The sequence below is a fragment of the Aulonocara sp. 'chitande type north' Nkhata Bay genome, linkage group LG20 (assembly GCF_057382095.1).
Source record: "Aulonocara sp. 'chitande type north' Nkhata Bay isolate Kocher_YH1m ecotype deep benthic linkage group LG20, A_spYH_male_GT1.1, whole genome shotgun sequence".
NCBI lineage: Eukaryota > Metazoa > Chordata > Actinopteri > Cichliformes > Cichlidae > Aulonocara > Aulonocara sp. 'chitande type north' Nkhata Bay.
In genome coordinates this window covers 13,149,323-13,171,569 of record NC_141363.1, presented here as the reverse complement: position 1 = coordinate 13,171,569, position 22,247 = coordinate 13,149,323, and the positions used below count along the sequence as shown (strand labels likewise).

General features: G+C 42.3%; 1 protein-coding gene across 2 annotated transcripts in view; it reads right to left on the bottom strand.

Annotated features, from left to right (window-relative positions):
• Window positions 1-21,369, bottom strand: part of LOC147305288 (plexin-A1-like) — a 317,652-nt gene extending 296,283 nt beyond the window's left edge. For both annotated transcript variants that reach the window (XM_086277276.1, XM_086277277.1), the window contains exon 1: window positions 21,185-21,369. The gene's annotated coding sequence lies outside the window, so the exon portion shown is untranslated. The remainder of the gene's footprint in view (window positions 1-21,184) is intronic.
• Window positions 21,370-22,247: the final 878 nt, after the last annotated feature.

The window sequence follows — 22,247 nt, the reverse complement described above, 5'->3', positions numbered from 1 at the left end:
AACAGAAAACAAACCTTTAATCAGGCTGATGCAGAAATCCAAGACACAAAACTCTACAACAGGAAATCAACTGACATGAAACACTTCAAGGGAAACCCGAAAACGCACAAGGAAACAGACACTCCAACACAAGACAACCTGAGTCACACACTGGGGTCAATCAGAGAGAATGGCCCAAGCTAACGCCATAGCAAGGAGGCAAGTCGACTCATGCGTGAAGGCTAATATTAGCCTAAAGTACGGTGGCCCACCTGCAGATTGCAGTGTTGCAGTGCGTTTGACCTCTCAGGGCCACCGTACTAAAGTCATCAATAATTTTAGATGAATTCTGGAGCCATGCTGCAGAATTCATAATGATCACCCCAAATCCTTTTCGACTGACTTCTTAAAAGTGATAAACAGTGAGGCTCATGGGTATTGTAGTATTTAGTAGCATCTGTGCCAACATAGCAAGAGCGAGAGAGGTCAGGGGGCATTACTTCTCAGAGTTAAAATAATCAAATTTGTTGGACTTAGCGTGAACCTGTAATATAAAGAAAGCATTATTCAGAGGGCTCTGGTGGTTGTTAATGAGCACTGAGGAATGCCCTCAAAGGAAAAATATACCCTTTTCCATACAACAAAACAACAAGATGTGTGGGGAACGTGGTTTTAATTAAGGAACGCGTCAACAGCATGAGACTGAGGAAACCATCTGTTTCTGTTGTTTTTAGGAACAACGTAATAAGCCACCACAGCTAATTTGCCAGTGGTATAATGATGTTTAAAAAGGCAACCTATTTTAAGCTGATAAAAAAAATCCATCAATAGGACATGTACGAATCCAAGCCTGTAATTTACGATAAGAGGGTGTTTTATTTTTTCAGCTTTCCAAGGTAACAAACAAAACTTGACTGCCACGGTGCTAGTGTTTGCATTTGTCATGATGAACTGAGGCTTTGCACAGTCTTCCTGCTGCATGCTACACTCCTAACAGCCACTAAGTCACTCTTAAACGGCACACTTGCAACAATTCCTCACTCTCCCTGTCTCGCGAGCGCTCCCTCATGAACACAAACACATCTTGCTTCTTCTCTATATATTTTTTCGGTGTGGTAATTGGGGTGTCTCTGGGGTGTCACGCTTACATACACACACTCCTTGAAAAACACACACATATCCAGTAGCATAAACGCACAAAAATCCACTTCTTCAAGAATGACAATGTGGTTCCAGTAGGTCATGGTATTTGTACATCTCTCTCACAAACACACGCACACGTGTGCACAGCAGCAGTTTGTCTGCTAGTCTTTATCACACCCTGCAGTTTAACCCCTTCTAATCCCTTCAGAGCGGCAGCACTTTATGGTCAATTCACACTCTTTCATGCTTTTTTTTGTGTTGTATTTTCTCTCTGTGTAGCCTCAAGAGTAATCCTCTCAACTGCTGTGGCAAAACATGAGGCACGTGTGGAACACACTCATCACACACGGTGACAGTGACATGAAGAGCATGGTGATATACTGCAGTCATACAGCACTGGGTGCTGACATGCAGTGACGTGAACAGGTGTGATTGATTTCAGCTATACCTCACATAAAAGCTTCTTTTCTTTTTAGGTTTTCCAGATACTTTTGGTTCTACGTTTAAAGCTGTTCAACAAAAAACTGCAGTGACTTAAAATTATTTTTTAACCAGTTTAGTTCTTATGTGCTTCTGTTTTATTGTAATTAGTATTTCCATCACATTTACTTAAGCCTCAAATTGCAGTTCACCTTTGTTTTCTCTTCGGTGTGTTGGGTTTCAAGAGCCCAAGCATCGTGTTGCCTCCTTCTTATTTGCATACAGTTTAAGTCTAGGCTTTCCCTATGTGAATCAGGGGCATCAGCCTTGACATGAGGCAACTGGAAACTTCTAAAAAAAATTATAAGAACACTGATCCAAAATAAAAACCAATTTAAAGGTTCTTGACTTATTTCTCACTTCAAATGTTTTCAGAAATACGTTTTGAAAGTCTTCAGATAAGCTGCAAATATGCTGGTTTCACTTTAACATCCCAGAGCAGACCGGCAACAAGAGGGGGTTCTTCCAGTCAGGGGCAGCTAAGTGTTTGCACTGTTGCAGGAGATTGTAAAAATCCGGAATTTCAATCAAAAACAAATATTTTCTCAGCAGCATGCAATTGGCGACTGTAGGAAGGAAAAACCATTTAAACAGGACAAAGAAACCTCTGGCAGAAACAGGCTCAGGGAGGGGCAGCCATTTGTCGTGACCAGCTGGGATTCGGGGGGTTGAAGACGAAAGGATCGAATGGTAGAAAAAAACAGTTGTATCTTCAGCCCGGCCACAACAACAATTTTGGAGTGTGCTACTGTTCTCAAAGGCAACAAATGCAGATGTAACGAGCCCTTAAGTGTCTTAATAAGGTGAGGAGTCAGTATGATGTCCCACCAGAACAGCTCCAGTGTTCAGTGGAATTGATTTTCCAAGACGCTGGAGCTCTACTGGATTAACGGAACACCATTCCTCAAACCCAAGGCACCGCTCCCATCATGACAGAAATATTTTATCATAGGATAAAGGTGATCACAGAAATCAACTTGGTAAATACCAATACAAGTGGACCACTCCAGCAGAATTCCTCTCTAGAGGACAATGACCGGATCGTCTCATTATAGCAGTCTTGATGCATGCTCAATCGATTTGTATGTTAATGATCAAGGAAATGACCTCACAGTCGATTGTTTATTCAGTGGGCTGGTTTCAGTCACAGTGCAAATGTACTGTTTATAAGGTTGGAGAAACCTGCAGTCAGCTGAGACTGAAGAAGTCACTTGGATGAGTGACGAAACGTTTCTCCCACAAAACGCTACGTCCAGATGAACAGAATCAACCTTTTGGGAGTCTCATTGTAGCAGTTGAGGATTCAGCGTTTTCCTTGATTTGCCTTCTCATTGTTAGCTTGGTAGCTATCTCCAATAACATAATGTGAAGGTAAATTTTAAGGATTTTCTTTTATGGGAATGCATCAGATAAAAACAGACTACTTGGCATCAGTGAATCAAAAAGCAAAGACTCACCTAAGGCAGTAAAGGGCATTTTTCATAGTTTTTAACAATTAGTATAAATGATTCTTGAGTTAATTACAACAATCACTGAATGACATTTTGAGGCTCATTACCTAAATATTTATGATTGGTTTAAAAGAAAAAGACAGAAATCCAAGAACTCTGCTAATCATAAACTGTACACACAAGACACACACAGTTGCCGTTATACACAAAGTGAGAGGAAGAAACATGGAGCTGAATTCCTCCAGGAGCACACAGGGAAGCCAGTCAACTACATCAGCACACAGTGGGAAAATGAAATGTTGTGTTCAACAGCCACATAAACTGTTCAGTTTCCTCAGTTTCACAAGAGGAAAGAATTTGAAACAGTGTGTGGAGACGTGAGGCATGAAACACACACGCACACAAAACACTCAAAAACAAACCCCACAGCTACACACAGAAACACGCTGACTCAAACACACACATAATATTTCACACGAGCAATTTCACAAAACCACATACATAAACACTCAGCTGCTCCGACTGCCTACACACAGGCAGGCGCTGGTACGAACACACACGTGCGCGCCGAACACAGATGTGCACATTTGCAGCGAACGGCTCCATTTCTCTCATTAGGGAGAAGGAGCCGCCTGCAGCAAAGCCTCCTCTATTCAGTCTGCTGAGATCTCTAAAACCAACAGTACTAGTCAGAGAGAGGAGGGAGGAATAAAACATCTTACACGGCATCTATATTAAAAAAACAGATGAGGAGGCTGAAGGGAAGAAGAACTGCCGTCATAAGAAGGGTGGCACAAACACGCTTTGAGCAGTGTCTTCGGGGTATCTCAAATTTAACGAATTCAATTTAAAAAGTGTGACAGTTCATCTGGAATGTAATGGGCGGCCAAAGCAAAGAACAAAAAAGGAGGTTAAGATTACAAATCACTAAACCCCACCCCAAGTGCTTGCTCAAAGGAAACTGGTGGGTTTCTCTCTCTATAACACTCTGTGGTCTCAGCCGTACCATATGAAGTGCCCTGAGATGACTTATGCTGGCAGTATTTAATTCAAGACCACTATATTAAAAAAGACTGCTATTTCCATTAGCAGTAATATATATTTGGCAGAATGGCTCTCTTTGGGGACCTACCTGCCTCTCCGTATGCATATTTGGGAAGCATAAGTCAGGAAGATGAGGACACCTTCTTGCAGTATTATGAGCATAAATGGAAAGTTTGAGGCAGAAAGAAGAGCAGTGAGACCCCAAGAATCCCAGAACAAAACAGGCTGAACAGCACATCCCAGATTTGCCAGTAGGATGTGTGATATATTTAAGTGAACAATGCTGCATTAAAGTTAGCTACATGATGTCTTTTATGCTTTTTGAGCAACAGCAACCAAGATCAGGATGGGTTCATTTGCCAATTTCTGTACCTTTTGTTTTACCTTTTAAGCAATCCAACCATTAAATTTGGTGGAACAGCTGATAACAACATATCACTGTCCACTGCTTTTAGTTATATGGAAGTGAAAAAGACATTTAGAGGTCTATTAAAACTGTTTATTTGTTAAGATTTAGGATTTTTGAGATCCATGTTTTATGCTACACATCCTATAGGATTAGGGCACAAAGATCATCAAGAGATTTTGTCAGAAAATAGACTGGGTGTCCAAAGTCCAAATGGGCGATACACCAAGTCACGAAGCCATGAGTCAGAACTCACTCAACATTGCATAAATAACCAGAGGTATGAAATCTTGCCATGTGTTTGCACATGAATCCAACTGCCTAAAACGAGGACGCTTTCTTGTGAAACAATAAAAAAGTACAATGAAAAAATGAGACATTACCTGCACTTGTACATAACACTGCAGAAGTCTTTTCACTCTCTATGTGTTTAACACCACTCGGCATTTACAGTTTTTTTCAGTTGCTAACAAGCGTTTGTCCAAACAGTTGTCACATTTGCAAAACTCTAAACACAATTAGCACAGCATCGGTCTGTTGTGGCCATACCATTCACACATTTCATGTCGTGTTCACCCAATATGCAGTCAGTGAACACATTTCCACAATGCTTACATTTTCTTAACAGACAAGTTATACCTCCCAACAAAATTATGGACTGTTTTTGTAGTATCTACGAATGTTAACACACAACATCCCACAATCGCAAAAACAATATTCCAAACCTTAGATACAGTATAAAAACCTCTGCCTCTGCAATGATATCAGTACAAAAACAATATCAATATCAAAAACATACCTCAGCTGATAATAAACAAACAATTGAATAATTGACACACAGCTGATTTATGTTGGGTAAATTGGGCCAGCCACAGCTTCTTCCATTCTGGCTTAGACTCAGTGGGGTTTATAAGGCAAGACCTTGAGGAGTGATGTTTTTGGAAACAAAAAAAAGACAAACACTGTAATGTCTGGTCGAGGAAGAGTAAGAGCAAGGGGCCCAGGGAGAAGAGCAGGCCCAAGGAGAGGGCAAGGTAGAGGTGTAAGAATGCGTGGTGGTGGCATTCCAAGGGCTGCAAGAACAGTAGTCAGTGATGAAATTCGTGCCACTATCATTGACCATGTAATCAACCATGGTCTTTCACTAAGAGAGGCTGGTGAAAGAGTGCAGCCCAATTTGAGGCGGTCAACGGTTGCCTCCATTATACGCATCTTTCAACAAACCAACAGGTAAGTATTGCATTTTACATGGATTGTTTCTATTCTCACTTGACATGTCAATATTGTCATACAGTAATGCATATGTTGAATTGTCTGTCTTTCTAAAGAATGCAACGTCTTCCACCCTCTGGGGGAAGAGGAAAGCTCCTCAGTAATGATCAGGAGCTTGCCATTGTAGAAATGGTTACTGCAAATAATGCAATAAAACTGCGTGAAATTCAAACTAGAATTGTGGCGGACCATGAGATATTTGACAATATCGATAGAATCAGCCTCACAACCATTACGCGGACATTGTCCAAACACAGAGTGCGGATGAAGCAGCTCTACACTGTTCCCTTTGAGAGGAACAGTGAGAGGGTCAAGGAGCTACGACGACAATATGTCCAGGTATAGTGTATATTCAATCCAATGTCCAGTTCTATAAGCTTTGCACTTTGCAAGTAGGTAACCTACACAATACTAGGTTACAGTACAGTATGGTATACAGTACTAACATGACTTACATAAACTTTGTTTCAGAGAGTTATGGAATTGGAGGCCAACCAGGCCCCTCATGAATTCATAGACATCGATGAGGCAGGATTCAATCTGGCCAAAAGGCGTCGACGTGGACGAAATGTAATTGGAAAAAGGGCCACAGTTGATGTGCCAGGACAGAGAGGGGCAAACATTACCATGTGTGCAGCAATTGCAAATGCAGGATTACTCCTTCACAGATGTCAGGTTGGACCCTATAATACAGAGCGCTTGCTTGCCTTTCTCAATGATCTCCACCAGCGCCTGGTTCCAGAGCAGGGTCAGGAGGGTGAAAACATGAGGACCTTTGTAATTACCTGGGACAATGTGGCTTTCCATCACTCGCAAGCAATAACAACATGGTTTGAAGTCCACCCAAGACTGGTAAGTCTCTTCCTTCCACCCTATTCACCTTTCCTCAACCCCAGAGGAGTTCTTTTCTGCATGGCGGTGGAAGGTTTATGACCATCAGCCACATGACCAGATGTCCCTCCTTGAAGCCATGGATGCTGGCTCCAGGGACATCACAGTTGACGATTGCCAAGGGTGGATCCGACATACCAGGCGGTTCTATCCCAGGTGCATCGACTTGGATAACATCAGATGTGATGTTGATGAAAACATGTGGCCTAACCCTGAAGATCGCAGAGATTAGATGCAAATCTTTTGCCTTTTTTTAGCCCCCCTCCCCCTCCCCCCTTTTTATCTTGGCTTTTTGCTGTTGTTTTTTTGTTCAGAATGCTCTTGTGTGTTTCATGGATATTTTGTTCACTGTAAGCAATACTGTAAAACTTTCTCTGTCCTATCATACCGTGTTTCTACTGTACCTCCTGTAGTAAACAGTAAAGAAACAAAAACTTGTTTGCTTTTTACTGGAATGCTTTTGAATGTGAACATTACTGTACATGTGGACATACAGTTACCAACCAAGACATTTCTGGTGTCAAAATGGTGGATTGCATGTTTCGCATGCAAATACCTGTAAAACTGAAACATAAAAGTCTATGCAGTTTTTGTAATGTCAATAATAGCCAGTATTTTGAAACCTGGTGTACTTTGATTGACTGCATGTACCTTGTGAAGTGAAAACAAGTGTTATTCTTTGACAGACTAATTTCATTTTGAGTCAGATTCATAGTGTTTTTGTACAGTTAGTGTGTGCAGAGAAAGATGTGTTCTGTTTTGAAATGAAGAGTTAGTATATATTTAACAAAATGTATTTTTGAGAAGGAAATTATCCATTTGGCCAATTGTGTTTTGTAGGTGTGAGCCTGTGTTAAGAGTTTAGAAAAGTATCTGAAGTATGGGTAGGCGCTTGTTAGCGATTGAAAAAAACTGTAATCATTAATCAACCATTCGCAGCCAATGGCTGTCCTTCCCTGAGCCTGACTCTGCTGGAGGTTTCTTCCTATTAAAAGGGAGTTTTTCCTCCCCACTGTTGCCAATTGCTTGCCCATAGAGTGTCATCTCAGTATTATTGTAGAGTCTTTACCTCACAATATAAAGTGCCTCAAGGCAACTATTGTTGTGATTTGTTAGTATGTCTTAATTGCAGAACATCTGCACTGTTCTGCAAATAACACTGCAGAACAGTGCAGATGTTACTCGAGAACTTAAAGAATAGCGAGACTGCATACATGTTAATGTTTAGAAGGCATCAAATCAATGTCAACTGCTTTAGAGTGTCAGACGCTTGTATGTAATCAGTTTTGGACCAACTAGTCATCTTTAAGGGGAATCTGAATGTCTGCTCCAAATTTTATAGCAAAACCGCAAGTGACAACCTCACAGTGTTGCTAGAGGAAAACTTAGAGATCACTCAAGTTTTTATGAAAATTTATGCAGCAAGAATGAATGCCATTTGGTCCATTCATTTCTGTTTTTTTGCCCAGTGTGGATAAGTAATAGACAGGCAGGCTGACATAACCATCTCCAGAGCTGTGATGCTGGTGTGGCTACAAAAGTCAAGGCTACTCACACAAGACCAAAGGCCAAGACTACATGAAAGCAAGTCTCAGAAAGTTTGACAAGCATGTAGAGACAAGGCTGTAGGATTTGCAAAAAAAAAATGTTTTAAAAGTGAAATCCAAACAAGACGTGTACGAGTCTGATGTGACTTTAGATTCCTATCTACCAGCAACCCCAAAATGAGCCTATAACACAATATAGCGCCTTGATTTCAAAACACTTGGCTCTCTGATGTGATGAACAATGAGTTTGGGCTTTTTGATACCAATATACCTTCACACAGTAAAATTAGATTGTAGCTGGCGGTAAGAGCAACTCTGATCTGCATAAACGGAAAAGTGGACAAAAGCACCTGCGGCTGTGTGATGAGAAACATGAAAAGGCTTGAAATAATAGCTAATACTTAAGAATTCTCTGGGCTTTTAGAAGGCAATGTGAGCCTCCTGAATGAAAAGAAAGACAGCGCCACGCAGACAGAGGATAAAGAGACAGAGGGGGTGAGAATAACACACGAAATAAGAGCGCACAATACTTCAGCTGTGGAGAAAGGAGAGAGGAATAGAGATAGGCACAAAAACAGAAAATAACAGACAACCCCATTAGGCAGAGGTTATTGAGTAAATTCATCTCGCTAGACAAAAGCTTCTCCTGTGGTTGTGTCACTGCTGCTTCCACCGAACTCAACACTTTCTCTCCAATTTCCGTCCATTTGCACCCCCCTGCATCTGTTAAAAGCTAAATTGCCCGTCTGCACCACCTTAAAATGGTTTCCCATGCATCACCACCCTATAAAAGCAGCATACTCAATGGCCGCGGAGACGCCAGTTTCAAACAGGAAAATTCAAGGTGCCTTAAATGGATTTCAAGATGTTTTTTGACCCACGCAGTATCACCTCCTATTTTTTTGTTTGTGGTTGAGAGGAGGCATTTACTATCAATACTGCACTGTTTCTGTGTCTTATAAACCATATCCGTCTTTGCGACAGAATTCCGGGTGATTTCTAGCTGCCAGGATTGCTTTTAAGGCAAATGGAAGAAAGAAAGCCGAGTTGGATTGGCAGAACCCAAAGAGGCTTAAACCGAGAGGGGAAAGTTCACTTCTCAAACCAAGGAAGAAGTTAATCTATCACAACAAAAGCCAAGGTGGTTACATTTTGGCGTGTTTAATGTACTTCTCCTTCCTCTCTGAGTTCAGCCCAGATAAATGCCCACTCGAGTTGACGGGCCCAGTAGTAAACCTGAGATCAATTGAATTTCATTGCACCACTTGGGCTCAGAGTCAATTAAACATTTCAAATTCAAAAGCAGTCAAACAACAAGATATATATGAGCCTATAGATGATACATAAAAGAAACAAGGACGTTTGCTGGGATGGCCTTGAGGAAAAATGCTGAACCTGGAAGTTACACTTTTCTCAAGATGAGAGACAGATGACGGCGCGCATTGCAAATGGTTCTCTGATCCTGGTTCTCATCACACACACACTCACACGACATTACAGCCACCCCTCCCTCACGCATTCAGGTTTCTGTTTGACCGAGCACTCAACAAAATGAGATGTGTGTGTCTGAGCGTGCACAAACAGCCATGTGTGTGATGATTCGGGGAGTGTCATTGCACTCGCTGACTCAGCATTTCTGCTGTCATTCCTGTCATTTCCTCACAGCAAAGCCAAGGGGGAGCTGCCAGGATCCCTCTCGATGACTATGTCTGTTTACCTTATGTTCTCCTCCAGCTGCTAAATTGGTTTTGTTGGCTGCGTAATAAACACTCAAACACTCTTTTTCAGTCTTTATTTATTCTTTTCTTTCTTCGTGACTTGTGATAAAAATGATGTTACCGTACACTGTTTTTGGAACCGTTTAGGATACAAATACAACTTAACACTTCAAATCATCTGGCAAAATCAATGCCATAAATTGCCAGGAAAAAGTGGCTGTCTGAAAATATTCCTCAAACTGTAGCTGCATCAGTGAGTAGTCACAATAACCGTGTTTTTCACACATAGACTATACTTGGACAGGCTGCCCAGGTATGTTGACAGTCTTCCAAGCGTATTTTGTTGTATTTTTTCAACTGTCTGACACAGCAACACAAATGAGTTCGCTACATCCAGTCCTTACCGTCAAGTGTTTCCCTATAGGAGTTCCTCGATCTACAATCTGACAGACCCCAATCCCTCCATCTTAAACAGCAGCTGGCGATGTTTGTCCCTCTTCTGCTTGGTTATTCACTGAGAGCTGTAAAGGCACTCCAGCTACAACCTGCAGCAGGTAGAGTGCCTGCTGCCAGTAGAGTGAGCTCACAAAGACAGGCTACAGAGCAGAAAAGGGACAACTGATGCAACCAAATCCAACTCCAATATGGTGGAGTTGAAGTCTGCTCATGGAATGAGGAAGTTACTGGAGAGGCCGGGCGATTATCCCTCCATCAGATTTAGTGACAAATTAGGTCTATATATGGAATTATTTTTGTTTGCTCTTCCATCTTCAAATACAGTGTAGTTGTGTGGGAAAAACTAATTAAGACTCATGCCACTACCCCACTTTTTTATGTGAACGTCATTATTTCTTCATGCTTGACAGGTTGTTTGAGGCTCGTCCAAATCAAATGCCACAAAAAGACCAACTCAGATGAAATATTACTGACTTCTAAACACCTCTGTACATTCACAGCTTCACCTCCTCATCAAATCCCATGTAGCACTACATCCAGCTGTAGGCTCGGACAAACGTACCATCACTCCCTGATTAGCTCGCATTCTTGTAGGAAGCGATCTTGTCCGAACGAGGCTTTTGAGAGTTGCTGCTGAACATATTCCGCACCCATTATACAGGGAGTGCAGAATTATTAGGCAAGTTGTATTTTTGAGGAATAATTTTATTATTGAACAACAACCATGTTCTCAATGAACCCAAAAAACTCATTAATATCAAAGCTGAATGTTTTTGGAAGTAGTTTTTAGTTTGTTTTTAGTTTTAGCTATTTTAGGGGGATATCTGTGTGTGCAGGTGACTATTACTGTGCATAATTATTAGGCAACTTAACAAAAAACAAATATATACCCATTTCAATTATTTATTTTTACCAGTGAAACCAATATAACATCTCCACATTCACAAATATACATTTCTGACATTCAAAAACAAAACAAAAACAAATCAGCGACCAATATAGCCACCTTTCTTTGCAAGGACACTCAAAAGCCTGCCATCCATGGATTCTGTCAGTGTTTTGATCTGTTCACCATCAACGTTGCGTGCAGCAGCAACCACAGCCTCCCAGACACTGTTCAGAGAGGTGTACTGTTTTCCCTCCTTGTAAATCTCCCATTTGATGATGGACCACAGGTTCTCAATGGGGTTCAGATCAGGTGAACAAGGAGGCCATGTCATTAGTTTTTCTTCTTTTATACCCTTTCTTGCCAGCCACGCTGTGGAGTACTTGGACGCGTGTGATGGAGCATTGTCCTGCATGAAAATCATGTTTTTCTTGAAGGATGCAGACTTCTTCCTGTACCACTGCTTGAAGAAGGTGTCTTCCAGAAACTGGCAGTAGGACTGGGAGTTGAGCTTGACTCCATCCTCAACCCGAAAAGGCCCCACAAGCTCATCTTTGATGATACCAGCCCAAACCAGTACTCCACCTCCACCTTGCTGGCGTCTGAGTCGGACTGGAGCTCTCTGCCCTTTACCAATCCAGCCACGGGCCCATCCATCTGGCCCATCAAGACTCACTCTCATTTCATCAGTCCATAAAACCTTAGAAAAACCAGTCTTGAGATATTTCTTGGCCCAGTCTTGACGTTTCAGCTTGTGTGTCTTGTTCAGTGGTGGTCGTCTTTCAGCCTTTCTTACCTTGGCCATGTCTCTGAGTATTGCACACCTTGTGCTTTTGGGCACTCCAGTGATGTTGCAGCTCTGAAATATGGCCAAACTGGTGGCAAGTGGCATCTTGGCTAGAGATGGCACGATACCACTTTTTTATGTCCGATACCGATATCATAAATTTGGATATCTGCCGATACCGATATGAATCCGATATAGTGTTTTTTAATCAACAAAACTGTTTTTTAAATATCTTGCTGCATTTTGTATAAGTCCATACTCAAGTTTAAAACAACAACTACACTAAAGCTATTCTGTTATACCTGTATGCAAAAAAAATGTTTCATAGTTCAGCAATACTGATCAATCTAATAAACTTAGACCTACACCATCCTCCCTATTCTGGTATTTTAAAGAGTACTTAGCGTAAATATTAAGCAACCTAACTAATAGGGTTCCAACTCCCAGCAACAACAAAAATAAATAAATAAAAAATAGGGAACTACCCCTCACGCTCCACCTCATGATGCTTAATCGACGTAATCAACCTTAATTTGATGCAGTGTGAAAAAAATGCACAGAAATCAATTATTTTTCAAGAAATATTAAATAGATTCAACATCTTTCTTCAACAGAATTGCAGACTGCACAGATGGTACCTTCCCAAAGGAAAAAGTACTATAGCTTACTAGGGTATATATATTAGACTTAATAGTCACTATATACAGTAATTGACTTCTATTCATTTTACATCAAATTAAAACTTTGGGTGTCAGATAATTATTTATTAAAAGCTCGACATTTTAAATGAGAATAAGAAAGAAAAGTATGTCTTTGTGCCCCCTTTTCCCTGTTCATGCCCTACCGGCCCCCCTGGCTAAACTTTGCTAGATCCGCCCCTGCACAGTTACCAGCGTCAGCTACGTAGAAAAAGATCCTCGAGTAGAAAGTAATATTAAATAAATTCTAACAACAGCTGATCAAGCTTAAACGTGCTTCTGTTGTTCAGCCGCTGGTTTCCTCTTTCTGGTGCAAAGTGGGCCAAAAGCAAACTAGAGACACGGACTCACGACAGAAAAGCTGATCAGCTGATCGTTAAGCAGTTTCATGATTGAAGTAGCAGCAAGAAGAGGTAGTCGCTCCATATATCGTTTGTTAAGCTTAACGCAGGAATGCTTTACAAACATTCAGAGATGGACTTACACACTTGCTTTACTTCTCTCGGGATAACTTTGTCGGAGATGAAATGCCGGGTTGCTAGCGAAGCTCCAAATGTTATCCAGAGCACCGACAGGTCCGGCATGCCACAGCCGCTCTATCACGTGATGCATACTGCTCCAACGTGCTAACGTTCTGAGGTGAGTTACGGCGTATTGCAAGTTTTGTGAGGTGCTTTCGTGATATTTAATGGATCGGATTACATTTTTTATTTTTCTCCGATATCCGATCCAGTAATTTAGGTCAGTATCGGACCGATACCGATACGTAATATCGGATCGGTCCATCTCCTTGGCAGCTGCACGCTTGACTTTTCTCAGTTCATGGGCAGTTATTTTGCGCCTTGGTTTTTCCACACGCTTCTTGCGACCCTGTTGACTATTTTGAATGAAACGCTTGATTGTTCGACGATCACGCTTCAGAAGCTTTGCAATCTTGAGACTGCTGCATCCCTCTGCAAGATATCTCACTATTTTTGACTTTTCTGAGCCTGTCAAGTCCTTCTTTTGACCCATTTTGCCAAAGGAAAGGAAGTTGCCTAATAATTATGCACACCTGATATAGGGTGTTGATGTCATTAGACCACACCCCTTCTCATTACAGAGATGCACATCACCTAATATGCTTAATTGGTAGTAGGCTTTCGAGCCTATACAGCTTGGAGTAAGACAACATGCATGAAGAGGATGATGTGGACAAAATACTCATTTGCCTAATAATTCTGCACTCCCTGTAGTCTGTTTGTTGGTTAAGTAGAGAAATTTCTAAATGTTGTGTTCTAACTTAAAATCTTCTGAAGCTGCACTCGAGTAAAGAAGCATGAGGCCATCACAAGAAAGTGATCAGCAGACGGATACTGACTTACGACAATAAGTCTTGTGATCCAAATCGCCAGAGACGGAAAAACGTGATTTCTCAAATGAGTCACCCATGTCACTCTGGACCTGTTCCAACCTTTGGGCTGCATGCTCCCAATCCTGGAAGAGTGTAACTCCGTATGATGTCACACTTGAATCTTAAAAGCTTAGATACAGATGGAAGCCTAATATCATTTCCATGTACATGTTTATTTACTCTGGAAGAAGCCGTAAAACTTTGTGAAAGGAGTCCAATATGAGTTGATCAGTCAGTGAAACTCACTTCTGTCCAGTAACAGTGATACTTGAGTGAGTTATTGTATCCTGAACTGTTCTGTTGGTAAGCGCTGCTGTTAGCCTCTGTTAGCTAGCGTTAATGAAACTTTCTTTGAAATGTGGAGTGGCTCTAACGTCGTTGAACTCAGACACTTAGCGAATAAACTCTCACAAAATGTGAGAATTTTATCAAACTGTTCGTCACAGGGAAAGTATTACTTTTTAACTCAAAGCTAACATTAGCTAGCATAATGTTAGCTTCTAACCAGCTTCGTTGCTTAGAGGGCTTCATGTCTAATCTGCTGACATTAAGTAATTGCAACAATATGGATAATAAATAACATGCTTGGGGAAATGTTTGTGTGTTAAAGCCTTGAGTGGATGTATTCATTTGTTTTGGAGGTGAAATTACACACTAGCCTGTGTATATTTATGAGTTCAATATACTTTTTTACTTCAATTCAATTTAGTTGACGTTATATAACGCCAACTGACAACATATATGATATTTGAAGACCCTACAATATTACAGAAAAACCCTCAACAACTTTCTTCTAATATATAAAATCAAAAAAAGACGGACTGTACCATTCAGTTTTATTTGGGCAATAAAATTCCTGATCATGAACAAAAATTGATTAAACCTTGAATCTTGAAATCAAATGAAATTTCATATCAGACACAAAATAAGGTGTTGCACTTGATAGATTGCGGTCCATAAGCCTGAAGGCCTTCTAACCCACTGCCACTAGAGGCTGTTTAGCTTGGAACAGCACTTAAATGTGGCAGACCCTTCACAGTTAAAGTGCAAAGGGGCCACACTGGAATTGGCCCCTCGTTGCTGTGTCTTCTCTCAGCTCTTTCTTTGTGACGTTTCCCTTCTCTCCTGATGCCTTTGAATTCCTAATCACTTCAAGGAAAACCTGAATTAGGGCTGCATGATTTCAACCTCAGTGACTTTCTATCCATCCCCTCCTCCTCCTTCTTCTTAGAGTCTCAGAATTTGAGACACGCTGTCAGGAATGCAGTCACTCTGTCTTTGCCTCACTGCCCTCCGGTTTCTTATTCAATTTTTTTCTCACTTTCTTTAAAACTCATCTGCGTTTTTTTTTCTCCAAGACTCTACTCTGCTGATGCTCTGTTGTTCCCCCCTCTGCAATTACTCTTCTTCTTTCCCTGATATATATATATATATATATATATACACACACACACGTGTGTGTGTGTGTGTGTGTGTGTGTGTGTGTGTGTGTGTGTGTGTGTGTGTATATATATTTTTTTTTTTTTTAAGGGGGGCAGAAGAGAGTGTGCCACCAGCTATGATTCAGTGTGTTTTGAGAGTTCGCTCCATTAGATTACATACCGAGTTGAAAAGCTGCCAGACATACTTGTTCATCTTCAGACAGCATGATATATGAAGGAACAAAAACAACTTGCCTAATTTGAAAGATTCTTCGGGGCCTTGTGGCTACTTCCTCATTTCCCGGTGCTCTGCTTGAAACCCACTTTATTGTTTTCAATTTCCTCTCTGCAACTGTGAAGTGCTTTACCTGAAAATTGTCTGAAAGCAAGACAGAGAGAAGTGTAACACCCGCCGTTACCTTTGCATCCGACCTCCTCACCTCAACAACATTCTAATTTCTCCGGCCTCTTATACCCGCTTACTCCCCCCTCCCCACACCCCTTCACCGAGCACTAGCCGAGCACACTGTAAATTACCGTTTTCACCTATCCGCTCACCTCTGCACACATCAGCGAGCCCCCCTAAAGCCCATCCTTGTGAGCTTTTTTTTCTCTCCTTTTTCAACAAACACTTTCATGGTGCCACTATAGCAACTTAAAAAACGAAATCGGTCCCTGCCCGCTGTTACTGATTCTCTCTGATGTCACCTACGTTCTCTTCTCTCTCCAAAGGACGCGATAAAGCTCAAGAGCAAAATTTAAACTGCTTCATAAACACCGAGCAAGAGCTCCATGTAGAGAAAGGTGTTGTATCTGTTTTTTGGATATTTATTTTATGTCACGCTGTGTGGATTGTGAGTTTCGACTTTCATATAGTACAGTTTCCTCCCACTCTGGCAAAGAAAAGGAGTACTTTATCACTAAAGCTCACCTATTGCTGGCGGGGGGGAGGGGGGGGTTGATTTCAGATGAATAAGACAAACCTATCACTCAGAAACCCCTTCCATCTAGTCTCTCTCTTCTTTTTTTAATCACAGTGGAACCTTTTATAGCGCATCAAGTCCTCATACTGATGTCTGTTAAAATTAAATATTCAAGGTGCAATGCCCAAAAAGTCACAGATTTGTAGCCGCCTTATCCTTCCTTCTGTCATCCTTTTTTTCCTCTGCTCCTTTTTATCATTTCCCTGCTGTACCTTCCTCCCACACGTCCCCATAGCCCAGGGAAAGTCTAACCAGGATTACAGATAACAGAAGACAGATCTGCATCTGAAAGCCATGTACGGAAAAAGCAAGAATGAAGCACTCCAACTTTGACCTTGGCCCAGCACTAAATATATACAAGGAGAGAAAGGAGGGTTAAGGGAGGATATTCAAGTGTGCGTGTGTGTGTATTTCCCAGACACACTTTTCCGAGTATGGGAAACATGGGGATATGCTGATTGGATTGATGCTGCATAAGAACAGGAAGTTCAGGGATTTTGTTTGGCTGCACATGGAGATAGGGGTCGTGCACACGCTCACAAAGACACACACACACACACACACACACACAGAGAGAGAGATTATTTTGCTGCCTCAACTGTTCAGACAGCACGGAACATAAGGCAGAAATTGGCCATTTGGGACAACAAATACAAGCTGCGTGGTCTGGAGCAGCAGCAGCACAAGAAATTGGGATGCTGAAATTCTTTTAATTGCTGACAAAACAGCGGCAGAATTATCCTCGCGCTCACCCGGATAGGAAATACCCCCCCCCCCCCCCCCCCCCGTCCACCCGCTCACCCACTTGCCGCTCGTCTCGCTTGAAAATTCCAAACGCCGATGCTAACGATAATCAAAAAGCTCCTTTGCAAGTCTTATTTTCAACTGGGGAAGCGAGCGCTTCCAATTACGCAGCGTGCGAAAATGGCTCCCACCTCCGTCTCGCGGTTACCTGTCGCATCTGCACGGCGTCGGAGCGTCTCTTCCCCCTTACAAGAGGAACTACTTCAATCTGCCTGCCCCGTTTGATCTGCCATGGCCTTTCAGCGCAGAGGCTGCATCAAAAAGATGCGGGGAACTTAAAAGCCCCATCGCTTCTCTCCATCTCTCTCTCTTTTGCTCCAATCGTTTCTTCTTGCATCCTTCCCAGGTCTGATTTTTTTTTTGTTGTTGTTCAGCCTAAAATTGGGTGCTGTAAACACTTTGTCAGTGGCTGATCGTTAAAAAAAGGAAAAATACATTCTTAAATTCTTACTAAATGCTTCATATTAATGAGCACTAATCATAAAGCTGTGGCTAAACATAAACGATGAAAGCTCCTTTTTTTAATGTTCCTCTCATTCTTAGATCATTCAATCCTCTTTCTTTGAAACAGTGACTGACAGATGGGCAACCACGACCCGTTCTTCGCACAGCCACGCTGCTCTGATCTGATCGAGAGGTTTTCAGTGGAACCACTGAACTCCACCACTCTGAAGGTGTCCTACACTTGGTTATCTGGGCTCACATATAACAAAACAGTAAAGTTATTATTTTAAATCAAATCAAATCACTTTTGATTTGATTTGATTTGATTTTAAAAACAGATCTCCTTATTGGAACGACTGACAGCTAAGTATAGGCAGCAAGCGGAGGGAAAATCCCATCGTCGGCTGACTGTTTTTGGTTGTAATCAAGTATGTGACCTGGTGGGAATGTTGCTCTGATAAACCGTATTTGGCGCTCTAGTCTGTCACTGAGTTATCCGAGCCACATGCATAAGCTAAACTAGGGAGACAAACTGCCTTTCAAGCAGTGGAAGGAAAAAAATGTGTTGTTTGTTGCATTCAGACTGGTATTCTGACACACAATATCACTTTTCTTGGCAGTCTAGTCATCAGCAGCTCAACAGGAGAGAGCGCGCAGCTCTAACACCGCTGGGTCGGCAATTCGGCTCCCACCGGAGCTGCACATACAGTATTTAAATGGAGATCTCTAAAGGCGACAGGAATAAAATAAAAAACAAACCGTTGGCTAAATGTCATTTTCATTGCATCATACGGACACGTTACCATAGCCCACCCTTCCTGTGAGTGTTTCTCACACCGACTGAGTTCAGACTGCTTTATCAGTCTGCTTTATTGCAGCTCTGCTCGCCCCCCTCTCCTCCTGGCCTTATTTGTTAAAAGCACTCGAGGTACGGACCGCAGGGTGCACTGTCGATTGTCTGCGGCTCTCATCTCAGCCGGGATCTGAGGGTTGAGAGTAAAGACAGGGCTCCAGCAGCCCTTCTGCCACACCACCACTACCTGACCCTCCTACACACACAGATTCCCTGCGGTGGCTGCTGCTTTCACCCAAACAAAACCATCTCCGAACTACAGGCAGGCGTCTAAGATGCTTATAGTGATTCAATGTCAAGGAAGCGCCAAAAAAAGCAGAGGCTTACATAATTAAGTCGCATCCACCAACCCAAAATGAGGCTGCTCATCGAAATACCCCTTATTAAAAAGTACTATGCGGTAATTACTTAATTACTTTGATTAATTTCAGTTAATTAACCTCAAAGGGATACTGCAATTTCAAAAATGAGTCCAAAGCTTTAGTATATTACAGTTTTAGGGTTAAATAAAAGAGGTTAAAATGCCAGAAAAGTACCTGCTTACAGGCACGTGTGACACAACACCCACAAAGAAAGTGTTAATTAAATGTCGCCCTAACTTTTGACAAGTTTTTTTTTTAATCCAACAGAGTATGGAGTTGTTTTTAAAAAGCCACATGAGAAATCCTAGAAGTCCAATTCGATGCGACTACAACACTGTTTACCCACAGAACGTCTATTGTAGGTAGAACAGGATGCATAATGAGCAGGGGGAGAGAATATCATACCCTCTATGAACAATTTAATAATAAAAGACTCCAAGAATAAACTAGGTAATTAGGTTGCAAGCACCTCAAAGCACATCCAGCACCGCTGTCGCCGGAGTCTGATTGTGACTCATTTTGGCCTAAAAAACTTTGAAAAAAAAAAAGCACAAGAACAACAAAAACCCCACTGCGTTTCTCTGGGTGCAACCAGGAACTAATATTTTCCCCAGTCACTTAGTCACATTGGATGTCACGCCTCGGCCCCGGAGTGGAAGTGATGCTCAGGGTTTCCTGCTTTATCGACGGGTCCCAGCACAGGCGCAACATGACACACAGACACACACTTAAGAAAGGGGGTCTCTCTCTCTTTCTATTTCCCTTCATCTCTTTGCATCTCTCCACATAGCACCCACATCATCACACACAAACACACACTCATGCTCACAAGTTTACCCTTGAGAGAGAAAAGTAGAGAGAGAGGGAGGGAGATGAGGATGGAATATGCAGAGAAGGCTCACATCTCTCTCTCTCTCTCACACACACACACACACACACACACACACACACACACACACACACACACACACTAAAGAGATATATCCCCCCCCCCCCCCCTCCGTTTTCTGTGTGCTTGGCAGGCAAACTGGTGGCTTGATGCCCGTAAGTCTCTCAAAATCAGCCTGTCTGCCTCACCTACGCATTTCAAGTCAAAAATTCATAAGGTGACACAAAACTGTCAGAGCAGGTTTGACGTGCCTCCAAAAATGATGACGCTATGGGCGTGCGTGTGTGCCCGCCTGGATATATATTTTTATATGTGGGAGGGTATGGGACAAACACACAGGAACACAAAATCTGCAAGTCCACTCATATCTCACAAACACACACACAGCCGTGGAAGCAAACAACACCCACGAGCTCTCGGATTCATAGGTCAAACATTTACATTTTGCGTCTAGGCGCATACACAACAACCAAACATATGAGACCTTGCATGCGTGCAAGCGTGCACGCGCACTCTCCGCGTGTTTCCAAGTTGATTTCGTGTCTTGAGCGACATCACAAGTTTTCAGCAAACAATCGTCATGATAAATCACAACAGGCCACAAAATAAAAAAAATATCTTTAAAAAGTCCGGTATAATTTTCTGGTGAGCCGGTTGTGCTCAGCAGAGGTTTCGGTGACTGATCGCTCTTCTAAACGGCACCACTATTACATTGCGACAGCGTTCCTGTCAGACTCCTGCCGTCCTCACTACGCACCACAGCAACATTAAAAGCTGTGACATGCTGGACATAAAACACCGCCGCGCATCTTTGCACTATAACTGCCTCATTCATGCTGCCACTTTGCATCCAAGAAAGAAAGAAAAATCCGCAGCAGCTCCTCGCCAGTGAAGTAATGCAATCTTTCACCTTCAACAAATTGAGCAATTCCTCCAAAAGCAGGAAAAAGAAAAGACCTTCAGATAGTCCATGTGCAACCTCAGCGTGCGTTTGGCTGCTTCCCCTCCAAAGCGCAAAAATGACAGAAACACAAACCCCGATCACCCCCCGCAGCACTGAGTGGTCCATGTGTGCTCTGGTTAGAGTGTAAGTTGGGAGAGAGGCATCGGCAAGAGGGGTACGAAGGGCGACAAGGAGAGGAAGGGTCGGAGAGGGAGAAGAAATGTCACCAACATTTCGGATGTAGGAGAAGACAAAAAAGAGAGAGAGAGGGAGAAAAGGTTCCGAGACGAGTTGAGAGATGACAATCAACCACGAAAAGTTTGGCTGTACTTACTGATCAAACCGTCCTCTGCATTCGTGCTGCATGGCATTTCTTTTTCTTTCTTTTTAAAAAAAAATGTAAATATAGATTTAGGATGTTGCAGCAGAAGATGTTTCCATTCCCGCCGGGACTGGTCACACAGCAACAGCAGCAGCAGCTGCAGCAACGGTTCCAAAAGCTCAGCTCTGCAGTTCCGTGCGCACACGAGAGCAGCGCTCAACATGAATGAGAGGAGAGCTGCAGTCAGACTCCGGCATCCCAAAGAGGAGAGAGAGAGACCGAGAGAGGGAGAGGGAGGGAGAGAGTCAGTGACAGGAGTGCGTCACCTGGCGGCGCAAATGCGTTACAGCGGGTGTCCAGGCGCACTACTCCATGGTGTGTGTAGGTGGCAGCATTGGACCCTTGTGTTCTTAATCTCATTTTGCACTGGCTGAACAGCAGTAATCAAAGGATATACTTTTTTAAAAATATTTTTTTTTTTTTTGAGGGACCCTCACGCACACTTTGATTGATTGCTCTGCTCATCTTGGCCTCATGCAGAGCAGCACTGCTCTGTTTTTATATCTCACTGCCCCATGTGATGTATACATGCGTGTGCACCCTTGTGTGGGAGATTTGGTATGTATTCATGAGTGCATGCGCTGTAGTCGAGCGCTCATGAATGCATATCGGAAGCTCGGCGTGCTGGGCGCTCGTGCGTGTGCGCGCGTGCACACTTGCTTCTGTCTAATCGATGCCGTTCAATGCTGAAGGTCAGCTCCCCTGAAACTTGACAAATCATCTCTATCGGCAGTGTCGGCCTTGTATGTTACTTCAAAGACCCCTGGCTGCTGTGGCTGATTTAAAGCAGATCTTCAAACAGCAATATAAATATAATATAATAATATAATAATATTTTTTCTCCTTTTCAAATCACAAATTGCCTGAATACTTTAATACTCAAATTAAATAGTAATACAAAACAAACAATATAAAACTAATTGGCTACCTGAAGGTGAGTCTCCACAGACACAGCTTTAATTATGCGCGTCGTTGTTTGTAATATCTCAGACGATGATCATCAGGCTTTCGCAAA